Source organism: Papaver somniferum, unplaced genomic scaffold (assembly GCF_003573695.1).
Source record: "Papaver somniferum cultivar HN1 unplaced genomic scaffold, ASM357369v1 unplaced-scaffold_133, whole genome shotgun sequence".
In the NCBI taxonomy this organism is placed as follows: Eukaryota; Viridiplantae; Streptophyta; class Magnoliopsida; order Ranunculales; family Papaveraceae; genus Papaver; species Papaver somniferum.
Genome location: NW_020622492.1, coordinates 8,942,206 through 8,961,847, shown reverse-complemented (window position 1 = coordinate 8,961,847; position 19,642 = coordinate 8,942,206). Strand labels below are relative to the sequence as shown.

General features: G+C 37.6%; 1 long non-coding RNA gene across 5 annotated transcripts; it reads right to left on the bottom strand.

Annotated features, from left to right (window-relative positions):
* Positions 1-12,763: 12,763 nt before the first annotated feature.
* Positions 12,764-16,332, bottom strand: LOC113333778. 5 transcript variants are annotated; one of them, XR_003352351.1, is made up of 9 exons: positions 16,193-16,332; positions 15,981-16,006; positions 15,621-15,661; positions 15,326-15,521; positions 14,885-14,927; positions 14,575-14,746; positions 13,882-13,996; positions 13,661-13,795; positions 12,764-13,552 (listed from the first exon to the last, which is right to left on the bottom strand). It is a non-coding gene; the product is annotated as an uncharacterized LOC113333778 (long non-coding RNA). The 5 variants fall into 5 exon arrangements; XR_003352347.1 differs by having other exon boundaries at positions 13,882-14,746; XR_003352349.1 differs by having other exon boundaries at positions 13,899-14,746.
* Positions 16,333-19,642: the final 3,310 nt, after the last annotated feature.

The following is a 19,642-nucleotide window of genomic DNA, read 5'->3' as shown; positions in this document are numbered from 1 at the left end:
AAAATGCACATACATAGTCTTAGTTACCCACATGCTTATTACACACCAAAATGAGAGGAGGATGGTTAAAAAGTGGGAGTCTAACAACCACACCCAATATTTATCTTAGCAATCTGTATAGACTTCAACATACTTTTAAGAAAATCAACTACACAGCCAGACTCAATCTTAAGAAAAGTATATCAAAGAGTTATTCCTCAGTTTCTTAATTCAATCTGCAATCAAACGAATAGGATATTTTTGTTCGCTCATTTGGCGGATAGTTTTATACCGTTGTGCAATTTTATTTTCATTATTATAAAGTATTGGCGGATGGTGCCTAGTTAATTAACTGCTTGGAGGCCCACAATAAGTACCCTCCATTATATTCCTGAAGCGCCTGTGCTTGGTGATCTGGTTTGTCAGAGAGTTTGGGGATTATTTACGATATATGGATCTTTACGCTGATGCTCAAAACACTCGGTATGTTTTTCTTTTTCTTTTTCTTCTTCTTAAGGTGCGTTAGTTACCTTATTAATATATATATGTATCACTTATAATCGTTCCCAATTTTCTCCCCTTTTTTATTGGTGGACTGGACCATTTCGCTCATGGCATTGTCATCTCTTGTTTCTTGGACGTGTTCACAACCTAGCCATGCTCGAGGTTTTATTTCATTTTTTGGCTGTACTCATAGCCCAGACGTACTTGGGGCTTTATTTCATTTTCTGGCTGTACTTGCAGCCTAACCATACTCGTGGTTATTATTCATTTCATAGGCTGTACTCGTAGCCTAACCATACTCGTTTTTTTTTTTTTTTTTTTTAATTAAAATGGGCTATACTCGTAGCCTAGCCATACTTGGAGCTACTATTCATTTCAAGGGGTATGCTACTCGGGGCTAATATTCATTTCATCGGCTTTACTCGTAGCCTAACCATACTCGAGGCTATTGTGAATTTCATTGGTCATGTACAAAGCCTAGCCATACCCGGGGCTACTATTCATTTCATGGGTTGTATTTGTAGCATTTTTTCATTTCTCACGGTGCATTCTAGGTCACCTTTTCTCATTTCTCATGGTGCATTCGAGAACACCTTTTCTCATTACTCGGCCATATTCATGGCTATTTTCAATTCATGGTGTTATCACATTTAAATTTCTAAAGTTCAATACAAGATGACACAGATATTCTATGTATACTTAGTGAAATTAGTAAGATTTAATTCTTCATATGCGGCTAAGTGACATATGCCCCTTTCGTGGAATTCAAATATCAATATTCAAATAGGTGCTATCTCGGACACTTCTTGGTTAAACATGCTAAATATATAAAAGGGGCGCACGTACTCATTAATAGTGAAATCAGTGTGTTATTATGTACTCAATCTTGCATATTTGGAAAATGTAGATACTCTTAAACTTCTAAACAATATATCAAAATACAACAGTGTGTTATAAAAATATTAGTTAATCAGTATGTGCGAGTGTGCGACACTCCTGTTGCAAACAAAATATCAATAATCTAATATAAGAGTTGGTCTGAAAGAAAATAAAATGAACCGAAAAATGGCAAAATAAATATAAGTTCCAAGAAAAACAATGTAGTTTAGGGTTGATAGTTTTGTTTCCTACATTTTCTTATGCAACTAATCCAGGCCATGTACAGTACTTTTACGTCGCTGCAAGAAACCGAAATCATTGGGGTATTACACAAAAACTCAAACTTTATGTTGACACTATACATACAATACCCACTAATTTATTATGGGTCACTCATCGGTGTAATCCAATACTTCGTATAAATTGAAGTGTGTATTCAAATAAGTGATCAAGTGAGTGTACGGATGCATGTGTATGTTGGAATTATATGATGAACCCCCAAATGGTCAATACCTTTCCTCTATAACGTCATTCTTGATAGAGCATAACTGTCCACAGAAAGAATGCAACTCTTAAGTAGAATAGAGTTCAACCAGTTAATTGACCTATAAGATAATGAGTCCTCCTTCTCTATACTCGCGGCACAGAAAGCGTGATGCAGATCACCTGATTTCTACTCCACCACCAGTCCGTAACTGGATGTTTCTTAGCTCGTGACATAATTCCAGCAAATCTATTGAGTCAGTTAGATGACGTAAGAGAAAAGGATTTTCCGAACACCTTCAGTTTTCATGCAACTTGGCTATGCTTCCTTCATTGAACAAATCTTGGAAATCCTAGGATACATATCTTTTAAAATGTAAAAAATGTCAACTTTTTTGATTTCAATCTAACTTTTAGTTCGATATAGTAACACCAAGAAAGGTTCATAATGTAAACGAAGTGCCTAGATTAGGTACACTCCAATCCAGTATCTTTTTAAAACTTGATGCCAATCGAGACCTTATTTTTTAAAATTGCAATTAAGATGTTAGATATATTTAAATATCCTCTGAAATAGAATTATCTATGTGTTTTCTTTGTTGATTATTACCGTTTTATGCATGAAAAAGTATCAAAAAATATTATAAATAGGACACATAATACCCAAGAACCTGATTAAAGATTTTTCGTGGGGTTGTAGTAATGAGGTTCAAACTCTCAGACTTGTGAAGGTGAGGGATTTTTAGATTTATAAAAATTATATACAAAAATATTGACAAATTGGTAGAGAGGTACTGGGACTAATGATTCGGCCAATCTTCATAACATAGGGCTCAATGATTTATTCTCAACAATAATCGCTCAAAACATAAATTATATGGACTCTTATTTTGCCAAAGTAGATTCTCAAAACATTGATTGTAAATGTTAAGCATGGAACATCAAATCATCTAAGCTAAGCATGACCCATCTAATCAAATAACAACCAATTTAACTAAATCATATTTCAATTAATTTTTAATGCAAAAGTCTTAAAAAGAATTAACAAAATTACCCATGTATGAAGCTCGGCCTCCTCCATCGTCCCAGTGATGGGTTCTAACTCCGCATATTGGAAACACGCTCAAAGGAATTTTTCATTGCTCAAAAGAGGTGTACAAATGATGAAATGGAGATAATAATGAAAATCGGGTGTTTGCAACGTTTATAATTGTTGCAAACACCGTTACAAAGAACGATAAATGAAAAGTGTTGTAGTATACAAAATACTACGACCCTCAGATGACAGTCGTTGTTACTGTAGTATGAACGACTGTCTCTGGTTGTCTAATGTTCTTCGTGTTCTTGAGTTGCAGCAGCAGAAATGGTGGCTCTGCAACTCGATTTTTCTTCACTCTGTAGCCTCCAAAGCTTCCCCAAACTCTCGACACCCCTGGTAGTCGACCCAAGGAGCCTTTATATACTCATATGCACGCTGAAATCCCTCACAATAACTCCAAATAATTCTTCTTTACTCGGGCAGTGAAGAGAGAATATTTTGAGATATTTTCTTTCTCCACGCGTTTCCAGCTCTGATTCTTCCCTCTTTTAGACTTTATACGCATCAAACAATAGTTATAACTCTCCCAGATCATCTCAGCCATACGCAAACACAAGAAATCCCGTGAATAATTATTCTCTGCACGTTCTCCCCTGTTTCCAGTTCGTGGCTTCCCTAGCCAATTCTAACCAAATTTAATCGACCACAACACTCGCAATAGATTTCTAAATGTCCCAGAAACAATACCACAAATTTTCAGCGATTTAATCTCCCTATAACACCTTCATTTTGTTGATTGAAAATCTTCCAGTGAGTAAAAATATTTTCCCGCCAAAAAGTTTATTTGAATTTGAGAAGAAGGAAGGGTGTCCCCCTATCCTGAACTGGGGTGCGAATAGCAGGTGTCCAACTGAGGTGCCCCTTAACCAATAGTGAGAGTCCGAATAACAATTGCCCTTCAAGGTTGCCCCGGGCAACTTTTCGAGCTGATTTTTCCAAAATTGTTTATTTCCAAAAAATACCTAAAAACACACAAAACACCATAATAAGGACAAAAACAAGTACTAATAATACGAAACATTGATGACGAATTAGACACAAAAATGCGTCTATCAGAACCATTCATGTTCCACCTGAACACCATAGACCTACAAATGGAGTGGCTCACTTGAACACCATAGACCTACAAATGGAGTGGCTCACTTAATCATGTGCTTATTCATATCTTATTTTATCAAATATTAAATGCACTACATTTTTTCAAGACTCTTCGAAAAAAATCTGAAGTCAAGATTATTTTTGATCGGTCCTGGACGGGTAAAGGGCCCAATGAATTTATAATGGAAAATCGGGAATCCCTTTACGTTGATTTTTTTATCTCACCGTCAATATATATAACCGTTGAATGGACCCATTTGAGAACAATTATATAATCAAAGGTTGGGGATTTCTTATTTCGATTTACCAACACACGAATAGTTCTTTGATGATTTTTGACCAATAACACCCGTTGCTGGTTCGACATACCAGGCTGCACAATTGCATATAAATGCCAAGGTGGAGATCGACTTCAGTATCCCAAAGGATTACACTATTGGATGTAAAGATTTACAATTCCATGTCATTATTTTTTTTATAATGAAATTTGTACGTCCCAGTCGCTTAGGATGATCTTTGATTTGACGTGGCTTCGCCCGTCTCGATGCATGATAATTACCCTCTTTTAACAAAACTGACATATAACCTTCCTTTGGTCTCTCTTCTGTCTCTTAGAGCAACTGCAGTGGACGATTAAACCCAAATTTTTAGTCGAGTGGGCTGGCATAGTGGGACGGACCATCGATCAAAATTTGATCAAAGAATAAAACCTAGACCAAATTTGGTCGACGATCAAGACCAAACCCAAATATAGTCGGGCGTTTATATAATGTTCGCCTACCAGACGGGCGTTGGTATAATGTCCGTTTGTAACCGCGCGTTCGTAAAGTTAACGCCTGATGCAGGGGCGTTGGTTAAATGTACGCCTGGATGGGGCGTTGGTATAATGTCCGCCTGGATGGGGCGTTGGTATAATGTCCGCCTGGATGGGGCGTACATAAAGTTAACGTCGGGCACCCAGGCGTACATAATGTTAACGCCTCTCTTGGGGCGTTGATATAGTCATGGCCTACCTCACAAAGTTTTCAAAACTTTGCTTGGGGCGTTAACTTTATCAACGCCCCTTCTTTTTTTTTTTTTGAATATGTCGGGCGGAATCTTTACAAACGCCCCATGTCAGGCGTTATCTTTATCAACGCTTGATTCCAGGCGTAAGCTTTATCAACGCGCGACCAAATATACTCTTTTCCCACTACGCCACATGACGTACTAAACCCAAATTTGGTCTTTTTCTTTAGTCTTTGGTCTTTGGTTATACTCGCACCACTGTGGACGCTCTTAGCTGCATAGAAGTTCAAACTTTATAGGTCAAGTATAATGCTCATGTTTCTCTTAACTCATTGAGCATCAATTAGGGTAAAATATATCTTTGGCTGCTGCTGATGTCAAGGTTTTTTCCAACTGTTATATCATCTTTTTCAATTCACAGATCATAAGGTTTGATGAGAATTTGATTTCACGTTTTTTTCTTTTTCTTGAGAAAACTGGCATGCAACCGGTCGATGAGAATTTTTGATTTGGCTCATCCCGCTCGTCGCATTAAACCTTCGCCAACCATCATACTTGCGAAGGTAGAGGTTTGAATCCCTAAGGAGTTAAGGATATGATCAAGACAACTATTCCAAACCGTAAAAATAAATAAAAATAGTTTAGCATCAATGCTAAAAAGCACTATATTATATAAACTCATTGTCCATTTGTTTTGAGATGGGCCCGAACTTCATGCTAATTAATTCCCATATTTATCACCTGGGAAGTGGCAATAATACATACATAGGAAACCAAAATGAAATTACTCTCTCTAGAAGGACGACCTCCAAGCCTTTCTTTCTGAGAAAAAAGCCGTAGGAACCGAGCAAGCACCAACCCATAATCAAAGAGGCACTAAAGATGAAATTACAGTAGTCTGCCTTGCTATGTCTGGGAACATTACACCATAAAAATTGGAATATTTTTGCCTTGCTATACATATTGTGAATACCCTTAATTTGGTATCACAACCAAATGAAAGAAACGATATATCAACAGATAGAATGAGATATAAACATAAAATCATTGCAAAATTAAGTGCAGTAAAGTAAAATAGAACACAATAATATACGTGGTTCGACAGAATGTCTACATCCACGGGTAAAAGAGAGTTAAGGTTTCCATTAATCCTTGCTCAGTTCCAACGGGACTTCATTACAAAAGAGGGAAGTGCAGAGAGTTTTTAGGTCGAGAGAGAAGAGAAGAAGTCGCCCCCCTTTTTTCAGACCTAATCGTCAGGCTTTTAAGGGGAAAATATCTTCCGCCAAATGACATGTTTATCCTTAGCTTAATAATGAAGCAGGCTTGCAAATGATTCGGTGTGTGCTGTTGTACAATTATATCCAGCTGCGGCTTCTGATTGTCCTCCACGTGTCAATACAGATTATAGTGTATACAATTTGCCCCTTTTCTTGAGGGTTGTTGGTGAACAATCCTTGAGAAAAATCACTTCCACCTTGTTTGTCATTGCATCGGTTGTTGTTTCCTTTAGATGCCCCCTTGTCGAAAGGTTTTTGCGCTCTTCGTGGAAGAACTTCGGTAAAGAATATATTACGACAAAGTATTAATACTTGCCCCTATTCTTTACCGGAATTCAGAAACATCTCTTGCTTATCCTTGCTCCCCATTGAGGATTTCATGCCCCATTCTGAGTTATTTATCCTTCATCGTTCAATGCTTGTTTTCCTATTGGCAACGTGGAATCCATCTGTACGAATGGTCTTCGTTGGAGCACTTGGAAATTTTACGTTTCTTGGCTTGTTCTTTGTTGGCATCGAGTTGATAACACTCCATAACGTTAGCTTAGCTGTAACAGCATTCAACAACCGTAATACAGGCAGTGGCATCGTCTCTTCCGTATAGCAATGTCGGCGGTATGTATACCATAGTGAAAACACGTCAGCAGTAACGCCGCGTTCAGACCAACAGCTCGCACGTCCACCTTTCCATGAGAATTTTTACAACGAGGACCTCAGCGGATACAAGGCAATGGTGATGCTTCATTCATGAAGAAGCACGAATAATGGATATAGGTACTCGAAGTGACAATGATTAATAAAAGTATGATAGGAATAAAGAATTCCGCCGTAGGTACTCTTCGGCAAGAAGCATGAAGTCTAGAAAGTAATATTTATCGATTCTTGTGGTATACAAGTATGAAGCTTGACCACTAATGAGCATAAAATATGCTCAATAAGGAATATGAAGTATAAGAGAGAGATACCACTCTCTTCCGTTAACAAGAAGTAATAAGAAGTAACTCCTGGTGGAGCAGCAACGGTAGCGTGTACAGCAGCAGCATGAGTTATTCGCAACCGGTCCTCGGTTCGACCGTCTTCGGTATCGAAGTAGGCGAAAGTTCTTGGCCGACCTGAGTGATCTTCGTTACCCAACTCGAAAGTACTTCATAGCATCAGTTGCGCAGCAGCAAGGCACATCGTCAGTAATACGTGTAACAACAACAAGTGTCATATTCGTTCTTCGGACCATCTTCGCGATATCAATCTTGTATATAGCTTTGGGTAGGCAGCATAGTCACCATGAGCTTTTCCGCAACACTCCAGCGTTGCTTTATGAACCGCAAGAGGTTCTTTGCTCCCCCAGCTTTACTGCCTATGTCGTCGTCATATGACTTGGTGTCGTTGTCTTCGCTTTGTACCATTGTTGGTTTTTTGTTGTGATGACATTGTCTCGCCGTAGGTACGTAGCGGCATCATTAGTCGTGTGGTAGCATGTATGCCTCAGCATCAACGAATCTTCGTGGATTTATTGGAGGTTTCCCCAGTCGTTGAAGTGGAATTAATTCTTCCTTTTATGTGTATCTTAATTAATATAAGAGTCATCAATGTATGAACTAACTGACATTTTTAAATACACAACACAATGTTTTCATATATAAGTAAATCCATTAGCATAGAGGCAAGGTGAGTATTTGATGAGTGTTTGAACCTGTCACCCCGTTGGATAATTTCGGGCCAGGAAATTACCGAACGGTGGGGGTTTGAAAATCTCCCGGAGACGTGGTGTAAAACTGAATGTATTGCAAACACCCGTTCCGCTGAGCTGCCAAAGGCATGTCATGTTGGGTATCTCTTTCTTATGGAAATCTTCCCCCTGGTCATAAACTCATAGACGCTTACGGGGGAGTCCAGAGAGATTGCGTGCAAGCGCTTTCCCCAGTATGATGGTTTGAGACCGGTGGTGCTTGCCCCGGTTCTCCATTGTGTGCATTAATATCCAAAAATATATGCAATTTGTGAGAGTGCGTCATTCGGAATGTAAGAAATGAATTGTCTTTGCAAAATATATGAAGTGTTATCATAGAAATGTATGCATATTTTAAAAATGTATCAAATGCATATAAAAATGCAAGGAGTATAAGTGTTTGCAAACATAAGTGTTTGCAAACTCTTTAGTTAGGTGTGATGTATGTGTGCCACCTTTTGGTTTTGGAAGTTGATGCCGAAGCTTGTGAAAGAAAAAGTAATTGCCCTGCTGCTGCCAATGGTTGCAAAGCTTATGTATTAGTGATACCTATGCTGATTGCACCAGCAATCAGCATAGGTAGCTCCGGCATCGGTCATGTGACATCTCTTCCGTTGGTGCGTACCAGCAGTTGTCCGTAGATTCTTGGTTTTGTTTACATCCAGCTCTATCGGTTTGCTTGCCTTCATCCTTACGCGCCCACAATCTACTTATGTTCGTCTTCATGCTCATGTGGTTCTTTGCTTGAGCTAAGGATCATATGTGGACCTTGTCGGGTTACTTGAATTCATTGACTTGTTGTGTAGTTTTACTGGCACAAATGTAAGTGCCCGATATTTCATGTATTATAATCAATAAGGTAAATTCATGGTATCAGTAATAACATCAGTGAATAAATGTCAACTTCTTTATGCAGTAGTAAACTTATTAAGAAATTTGTATGGCTGCTCGTGCCCCAGCCTTGCGTAGATTTATGAATTCATTGTCTCTGAGCATGAGTGTTTGGGACCATAGTGTCACGAAGGGATTACCTTGTGCTATGTTTGGGACCTGTCACCCCGTTAGCCAATCCCGGGCCAGGGGACTACTGAACGGTGGGGGTCGAAAATATCCCGGAGACGTGGTGTAAAACTGAATGTTTTGCAAACACCCGTTCCGCTGAGCTGCCAAAGGCATGTCATGTTGGGCATCTCTTTCTTATGGAAGCCTTCCCCCTGGTCGTACACTCATAGACGCTTATGGGGGAGTCCGGAGAGATTGCGTGTGAACGCTTTACCCAGTATGAAGATATGAGACCGGTGGTGCTTGCCCCGGTTCTCCATTATATGCATTAGTATCCAAAAACGTATCCAATTTATGGAAATGTATGCATTATTCCGAATTGAAATGTATCAAATGCATATAACAATGTATGCTAATATAAACAAGATGCAAGGAGTCTGAATATTTGCAAACTCTTTAGTTGTGTGTATGCCCCCTTTTGGTTTCGGAAGGTGGTTCTTGAAGCTTGCGAAAGAAAAAGTATCTGCTCTAACGTAGGATGCTTAGGCTGTCGAATTTGAGCTGCCCCTTGAACTGTGCTTTTGAAATGATTGCCCCGACGAAGAATTTATTAACTTCTCCGTTGCTGTCACTTTTTCTCTATTGCAGTTGCCAAAAATCATGATTTGCTGGAGATCTGTAACAACCAGCACATGCTTCTGTGTGTATTGCCGTCGGGCATCTTTGAGTGAAAAAAGTTTCGAGGTTACAGTAGAAGGCTTGTTTACTTGGTATCCACGTGAGATATTTAATCTCATTGTATCACCCGCTCGTTTTAGGATCGGTCCAGGACAAGAAATTATTTTATTTCTTGTGCTTCAAGATACTTGTTAGTAATACCAACATTATGAAATTATTTAATTTCAATTAGCAACTTGAAAACCGCCAAAAAGACCTCGAGATTGAATTTTGTTTATTGATTGGGTTAAAATTATTAAACCCCAAGGACACTTTAGGAGTTTTTAGGGAATCGAATTGTCATCATCATGTATCATCGGAATTTCACCGAAGCTATATTTTCGGAGTGGGGCCGACACCATATTGGCCAAGCTTTTTATGTTTCTCAGTAGTTAACTAGTGCGGTGTCTGGAGCAATAATCGTCTTCTTCAGCAAGCATCATGTCTGCGCTACTTCTCATTTATTGTACAGACGCCTTCGTCTTTGAATCGTCCTTGCAAAGCTTTGCACTCTCCATTGGATTATGCATCGTTGATGTCTTTGGAACATCCCCACCGGATTTTGGATCATCGTCGTGAATGCGAGAGAGATATCTTCCTCTTTCTGTGGTAAGGGATATCTTCATTCACGAAGATCATATCTCTTTTTTAAGGGATATCTTCATTCATGAAGATATGAAGTTCAGGGAGATTGCTCCGTAAACATTGACCGTCCTGCTCGACCATCATATTCTGGATCATAGTTATGAACAGCAGAACCTTCGTTGGAGCCTTTGTCAACAGAGCCTTAGTTGTTGGAGCCTTCGTCAACAGAGCCTTCGTTGTTGGATCCTTCGTCAACAGAGCCTTCGTTGTTGGAGCCCTCGTCAACAGGGCCTTCGTTGTTGGAGCAAAGCCTTTGTTGTAGGGACTTTCGTCAACAGAGCCTTCGTTGTTGGAGTCCTCGTCAACAGGGCCTTCGTTGCTGGAGCAAAGCCTTTGTTGTTTCGACCTTCCTCACCTGAGTCTTTGATGAATAGCAGAAGCTTCGTTGTTGGAGCCTTCGTCAACAGAGCCTTCGTTGTTGGAGCCTTCGTCAACAGAGACTTCGTTGTTGGAGCCTTCGTCAACAGAGCCTTCGTTGTTGGAGCCCTCGTCAACAGGGCCTTCGTTGTTGGAGCAAAGCCTTTGTTGTTGGGACTTTCGTCAACAGAGCCTTCGTTGTTGGAGTCCTCGTCAACAGGGCCTTCGTTGCTGGAGCAAAGCCTTTGTTGTTTCGACCTTCCTCACCTGAGTCTTTGATGAATAGCAGAAGCTTCGTTGTTGGAGCCTTCGTCAACAGAGCCTTCGTTGTTGGAGCCTTCGTCAACAGAGCCTTCGTTGTTGGAGCCTTGAATCATCGTTGCGATACTTTGGCTCTTCATCTTCGGAATTGGGTCATCTCAGCTAGACTTGGTCTCGTCGTTGACACCCTTTGGATTGTCTTCATCAAAGATCAGCGTTGTGGAATTTGGATCGTCCTTTGTTTTGCTTTTAGTGCAACCTCCAACTCGAACTGCTGTTATCCTCTTTAAATGGAGTCCGCATTCGTCGGTTGGTCTCCTCACATCGCAGCAACAACAGCGTGGTCAATTGCTCCTATTAGCCTCTACTTGACATGTTCATCGTTGTTGACTTTGCATCTTCGGGATACTTTGATCACCAGCATCGGAATTTGTACCATCGGGATCCTCTTCTTTGCATCGGGACGCCATCTGCTTCGTGTTAGCTTGGTTTAAGAGCCTTCGTTGGCGGGCTTGGAATGGTCATCACGGGACCTTGCATCATCGTCGTGCATACAATCATCTCCATACGGACCAGAGCTTTCATCGGTTTGCACTGGACTTTGGACGTCGGATTTTGGATTGAAACCTTATCTTCTTAGATCCTTCGTTGCGATGCTGGCACTGTTACTTGAGCTGCTGCATTCTTGAAGGTCAGTTGGTCCGTAATTTGAACTGAGCCTTATGGTCTTAATCCTGAGTTGAGCCATTTACTGGTGAGCTTTTAATTGATGGACGATCCATTCACGTGTGTATCATCACATTAGGGGACTGGAGCGATCATCGTTGCTTCTTTGCTTTGCCTCTTCGGTGGTTATGAAGCAGCGGTTTCTTAGTGACTTTGAGCCAGCGACGTTGATTGGGTCAGGACTGCATCGTCATAATTAGTCCTTCATCGTTCACTTGGGGTGAACTTTGTACTTCATCGTCATTGGCATGAGGACGTGATCAGTGGGTTAAAAGAAACAAGTCCATATCTTAGATAGAAATATCATCTAAACATAATAGTTCATAGAACCATTTTCTCAAACAGTTATAAGGCAAGCAACATTCAAACATTATAAGTAGCTTAAAATGTAATAGCTGACAGAGAACTTGATGGATTTTTGCGAACTTAGATACCAATCGCGACACATAGATAGTCAAATATATGCGTATTTTAAAGAAATCAAAACAACATTCCATTTAACCGAACTACAGATCCGCATAAATGGTTGAGAAAAGTTTTGAATTAAAAGAAGCATCAGTTGAAAACTTAGGAAATCAACATAAAAAAGGGGAGAAAATCCTCTCCTGATCTTAACAAAGATGGGAAAGGGAAACCCAAGGTCAGAGAACGTTTTTAATTGAAAAAGTTTTAGAAGGTAATGAAAAACTGCATCTAAGTAAACATCAGCTAAAAACTGTTTAGGATGAAATTGAAAAGGTGAAATCTTGTGCTGGTCTTAGAGACGCATGGAAGAATGAAAGATTTTATGAAATTGGAACCAATTTTCAGAAAATTGAAAAATACTTTTAAGAGATAAAAAGTGAAACAGGTAGAATAAATTCTTTACCCATAGCCTGGATCTAGCGCCAAATTGTGAATACCCTTAATTTGGTATCACAACCAAATGAAAGAAATGATATATCAACAGATAGAATGAGATATAAACATAAAATCATTGCAAAATTAAGTGCAGTAAAGTAAAATAGAACACAATAATATACGTGGTTCGACAGAATGTCTACATCCACGGGTAAAAGAGAGTTAAGGTTTCCATTAATCCTTGCTCAGTTCCAACGGGACTTCATTACAAAAGAGGGAAGTGCAGAGAGTTTTTAGGTCGAGAGAGAAGAGAAGAAGTCGCTCCCCTTTTTTCAGACCTAATCGTCAGGCTTTTAAGGGGAAAATATCTTCCGCCAAATGACATGTTTATCCTTAGCTTAATAATGAAGCAGGCTTATAAATGATTCGGTGTATGCTGTTATACAATTATATCCAGCTGCGGCTTCTGATTGTCCTCCACGTGTCAATACAGATTATAGTGTATACACATATATCAGAGTTTGTTTCTAGGAATAGTTGTATGCTTAACGCATACATATGCATCATAGCTTGACCTGAGAGAAACTTACTCGGCGTAGGGGCGCAGGAATGCTTCATTCATTTTCTCGTTATTTTCCCCGTTACACCGTTAAACAACTTCGGATCTGCAGCCCTCCAAGATTAATTTACTGGAGTACTAAACGGATCCTCCATAATTTCAGAACCCAGAGTAGCACATGTTACATACTCAACTAAAGTGGCAATCCGAGGAGGAAGCAGTAGTGCAGGAACAACAACTGTTGTCAATGTAGCAGTTTTGTAGTGCCCAACTTCACCATCACATACACTTAATATAACACCGGTACCGTTAGCAACTTGCCCATCTTGGATCGAGTTGATGGCATAAGATGTGGATGCTTTACCGATTTACTGGCACAAAGTAAAGTCCTGAAATTGAATGAGAAGCTTCACATATCAACAAAAGTGATACATGGAAACTTAAAATCTAATGAAATAAAAAACTATTATTGGTTGTTATCTAAAAGAGAGCTTTACAAATGAGGTACTCTCCAAGCTGGTTGCATGACTTGAACAGAGAATACATAAACTCATCCCAGCAGCTTTTAAATTTTATGAAATGGAAAACTCTCCAAGTTGTTTTTCCAATTCCATCCCATCTACCATTTCTAACTGCATGCATTCATTCACCCAAATCAAAATCTAAAAAATGATAAATGAAGAAATGCACGGATTCCAAAGAGGAAAAGTGTACTTACTGGATCTGGGGTCTTACTTGGAATTTGTCTGAATACCGTACGTCTGTCCCTTTCATTTATGGTCGTTATAAGAAATCATAATTATTTCAGCTTAGTATTGCCCTTTACCCTGAAGCTAACCTCGATAGTCATTAGTCAGTAGTAATCTACAATCATAAATAGTTTAAAAGAGAGACGTAGATTTCTCAGATAAATGAATTGTAAACTAAGTTCACACGGTTGATCCAATCCCAAAGGCGACCATTAACTTGCAACGGTTGACTCTAGAAACCCATCCATAAAAAACAAAAACGCAAAACTTACGATCCAAATGCTTAAAAATTGTGATGCAACATGATTCTTCGAATAACGTTAATAACGAATGCAAAGCTATATCTATAGTTAGAATAAAAAGACAAATCAGTTGCTACTATAACACTACTGCAAATGTAGAAACCTCCAATAAACATTGAAGGTATTGTGACTTTCAACAAAAAAATTAAAATAAAATGTTCCATCTAATAAGTTTTAAACTATGCCATCTTAATTTCTTAAATAACACCACTCACGCTTCTGGTGCTCACAAACTCGGAGATATTGGTAGCAGCCCAAATTCATAACCATTATAGCAGTATATATAGAGATGGAATAGGTAAACACCCCAACTTTATAATAGAAAAGAAAAACACAAACCAACCCAAACTACTTTTGTACCTTTTAAGTTTGGAATAATATCGAATCATTTGCCTTAAAACTCTCTCCCATTTTGTACCTTTTGTACATAATACTTTTGTTTTCATGTCTACACCAGCAAAACTCTTTTTGTTTTTTCAACCGTGGCACATCTAGATGATCAAACTTGAGTGTCGAGAGATTCGAGCATCAACTGCAAAATCAATCAAACAAAACTAATCAGGACAAAATCAATAAAGTTCATATGGTTATAATTCTCAAAGAACCAACAGCAGAAGAAAAAAAACCGAGCGAAGATTCTCAATTCTAAGATTATAAACGAATAGCTCACCTACTTCTGCACCAAAACCCATGCGGAGAGCATTAGGAAACATCTGTATTAACGGAAACACAGTAAGGATTTTTCTTACAACAAGGTGTTATAGTTATTCTCGTGGTTTAGAATCAGAAATATGCACTAACCCAATGGTTTTGTAAATAAGGGGGAAAAGCCAATTGAACATACAATAAAGTCCAGAAGCCATGGATTAAAGAGAAAAGATTATAAGGGTAGCTATGGATAAGTCAAAAGCCAAAATAGACTGCATTAATCACTTCCTCTATGTTCTATTTCTCTTTATTGGTACCCACCTTAATATACCTCTAATTTAATATACTTCTAATAAGTGGAGCTTTTGGTAAAGGAAAACCAATCACCAAAAGAGACTGTATAAAACAAAAGGTTTGAAAACGTAACTTAGATAGTGAACGAAAATCATGAGTAACTTCTTACATTTCTGAACTCAACATCCTTGTCATCAACGTAGAACAAATTCTTATATCCAACAGCCCTTTCAAAGTGCACTTGGATTCATAACTCAACATCCTTGTCATCAATGTAGAACAAATTCTTATGTCCAACAGCCCTTTTAAAGTACACTTGGATTCATAATATTTTGTAAATGTCCTGGAACTTCTGTTTAATATACCTGTTAAATAGATAAAGCTAATAAGCTTAAATTAGAAGCTTAAGAACACCGACATATTAGAATGGTAGATGGGAACTTCAAAACAGATGCACTGAATACCTTAATTGAAGCCCCTTACACCATTTAATTGCCACTTCCTGCTATTAAAAATAAAGAATAGCTCTTATCTACTTTTTGGTTCAACTAAAATTTGAAAAAAATATCTTAATATTAGGAAAAAATACAAACTTTAGCTATCCCTAATCTTTACTGGAATTTGTAAATCGTAAAATCTTAATATTAGGAAAAAAAAAACAGAAACATAGTTATCCCAAATCTTTATTGGAATTTGTAAATCGTAAATCAACTGCTAATATTGTTATATTGTTATCACAACAGAAAATTCATATTTTATTGATCAACATCGTCATCAATTTCATATAAAACTATCAATCCATTTAAAACCCTAATTTAGCTTACCGTTTAATCCTCTTTCAGAGCTACATCTTCTCCAGTAGCATATGCGATAAAAAATAGGTAAAAGTAATCAATAAGTATGACAGAGAAGGAAAACAAATAACAACCAATCTGGATTGAAATCCTATAATGGATTGGAAAATATAAAGAGAAAAATCATAAGTTTCTTTAAAATTCTCAGCTGGGAATATATATATATATATAAGACTACTAACCAAGAGCCGAGAACTTTATTGGATTTATGTAATTCCATGCAAATCTGATCGACATCCAAAAATAAATCTAGATAAACATGCATATTACGATAAACATTTAAACAGTGAAAAATATGATCATGGATAATAATTAACTTGTATCAGATAACCATCATCTCTATATTCGACTTATCAAAACCAATATCCTGTTACAACAAAGAGATATGGTGTAGATTTTGTGCGGTTGTGATGTGGAGCATTTGGCTTGGGCCTTCATAGAAAACTACCATGTTATATTCTTGTTCGGTTGTTCCTTCGGCTAACCCTTAATTAAAATCACATTCACATGGGACCTTCATAACTTAAAGGAAAAACTGAAGGAAGGAAAATATCGTTGTAGGACAAACCACGAACCATGCAAAGGTATTTGAAGAAGGAAAGCCTATCATAGTTTATCCAACTCAATTGCTTATGCCTGCAATTCCAATGTAAACAAACATACATACATCACAAAACACTCGTGAGTCTCAATATTTATCTAGGTCATCACTCAAAGGGAAGGACAAATATCATGATCTTGTATTCAACTTAAACCCAATGTCTTGATTTTCTGATTAAAATCAAAGAAATGATCAGAAAACAAAATCACAAATATCAAGATTGATTTCATCACCTCATTCATGAGTTCTCCCATTGGCGCATTCAAGAGTTCCCCATTGCCGCGATTATTATACATGCAAAACAATAAAATAGAATTAGGCCACAGAACCCCAGAACGAAACCCTAGAAGTAAAAATCAATGATAAAACCATGTGCTTTGGATCTTGTTCGCGTGTTTATATAGTGATCCACCAAACCCAAAATGTCTACAATAAAGTTTTTAGTTTTGGAAATAATATCAACCCTCGATCAATTATAGGTCGCCATATTTACTTTTTTGAAGTATTTCTTTCCAAAACAATATTTATTTTTATAATTTCAAGCTCAAAACCACGAATTTTTTTAGTTTCCTATTACATTGTTTTCTTATTTATTGTATTTACTTAAATTATTAATTCTAGTGCGCTTAATTTTTATTTTTGGATAAAAATCCTAATAAAATCACAATATTTATGGATGAAAAATATTTAAGGCCACATGCGATATCCTTTTTCCATTTTGATTGTCGCACTTACTTGTTTCCATATCAAGCACCTCCGTACACCGAAATCTGTTTTTATTTCCCCATTTTTTTTCATTTTCTTTTATGGAATGTCAATAGCTAAGAAAAACAATATTGAAGCCATTGTTATCTATTTGACTTTTCTAATTATAGAAGAAAAATAATAAATTAAGAAAAATAATTTTTAGAAATCATAGTATATTGAGTGCTTGTTTGTTTTGTATTAGCTTTATTCAAATCATAATTTTTGTTCCAAATCATTCATACATATTATGAACAAAAATCCAATTGATGTGCAGGACCACCAACAAAGATTTACAGAAAAGAGATTCATGATCAGGCTAATCAAGTTTTGCGGAAAAGAGATTTATGACCGGGCTAATCAGGTTTGTTTTTTGAAATTTTATTTTTTCTCGATTTAATTGATAGTTTGGGGATGTAGTTAGGAAGATTACATTTTTTAACAATGTAAACGGACACAATTGATAGTTTGGGGATGTAATTAGGAAAATAACATTTTTTGGGTATGTAAGCGGACACTGGACACTTGATGATCATTCGATTTATTTTTTCTCATCACGTGATGATCATTCGATTTATTTTTTTAATTATCATGAAGAAATTGTGATTTGATATATTATTGGCATGTTATGAGATTCTATAGATTTTGTTATCCGAGGCAAGAAGAAGATTTTCAAGATTTAGTTATTTTATTTTTAGAAAAATAATATTTTTTTAGTTAAAATTTAATATTTTATTACTAAAAAATATGATGGGGCCAGAATCAACCAGAAGCTAGAATCAACCAGAATTCAGAATCAATGTGGAGCTCCAGTGAATGAGAACGCTTTAAAAAACTCTGTTATTATATAGAGAACTAGATTTTGTGCCCGTGTTACGCCCGGGCAGACCCGAAAACCATCGACCATATATATATTTTTTTTTACTTTTAACCATATTTTTGGTTTGGTGTAATGTGAATTCGTCTCAATTAGAAATACAACTGCACCATAGATGGTTCTCGGCTTTGCCTCGCCCCGTTCCAATGAATGTTTAGAATTTTTGATTTAGTGTGGCTCGGCTTCTCCTTGCCCGGTCCCAATGCATGCTTTGTTCGGCTTCTCTTCGTCCCGTCCCAATGCATGCTTGGCTCGGCTTCGCCTCGCCCTGTCCCGATACATGCTTAGAATTTTTTGATTTGGTAAGTGCATGTTGCTTTCTACCACATAGTTTTAACCGAATCGCTTGAGATTTTTAATCTGGTGTGCCTCGGCTTCGCCTCGTCCCGTGGCTTAGGATTTTTGATTTGGTGTGGCTCGGCTTCGCCTCGGCCGTTCTGATGCATGCTTAGGATTTTTGATTTGGGGTGACTATTTCTTTTAGAATTGTATACATTTTGGGTATGTATGTAACTATTAGGAGGTGGCACTAACCTCGTAAGGTTATCAACATGCTTAGGATTATTCATTTGGTGTGGCTCGTCTACGCCTCGCCCCGTCGCTTATGATTTTTGATTTGGTGTGGCTCGGCTCGCCTCGTCCTGTCCCGATACACTTTTGATTTGGTGTCGCACGGATTCGCCATGCCCCGCTATACATTTGGTTCCTTGAGAACCTTTGATTAGGTATGACAGGGTTTTTCCCTGCCCCGTCATGATCATTAAACCATCTTTTTCTCTTAACAAAACTGGTACATAACCCTAAAATTCAATTTCTTTTGCTTCGGTTTTCACTACACATTTGCTTTGGCTTTCACTTATTTCCGATATTTGAGCAAGATTCCAAACAAAATTTTCATGGTTTTCGATAAATCCATCGGCCATATTAAACAAAATGTACTTCAAACATTACACTATATGAGCCTTTGAATCATCTCTGCAAATCTACACACTTTTTCAGACACTGATTTTTGACTACTTGCTGAGTCTAAAATCATCTACAATCTAACAGATGTCATGGTGAACTCATAAACAACAATCAAACAACAATAGACAATCACAGGAATTGTCCAGGAATGTTGCTCGGGGCAACCATGATTTACAGAAAGAGCCAAGGAAACAACGAGCTATGAAATCCTAGTCGCATACACATTTGCACATAGAGATGATCAAAATCTCCACTGAAATATGTTAAGCTCGAACCACAACTGTCAACAATGAGAATCATATATACATTTCTAACCACAAAAAAATGATGAAAAAATTAATAAAAATTGAAATCTTAGTTACTTACATTTATCAAACAACTAGTATATGAGTTCAGTTTCGTCGATCATTACATACTTGGTTAAATAAACACTGAATAGCTCAT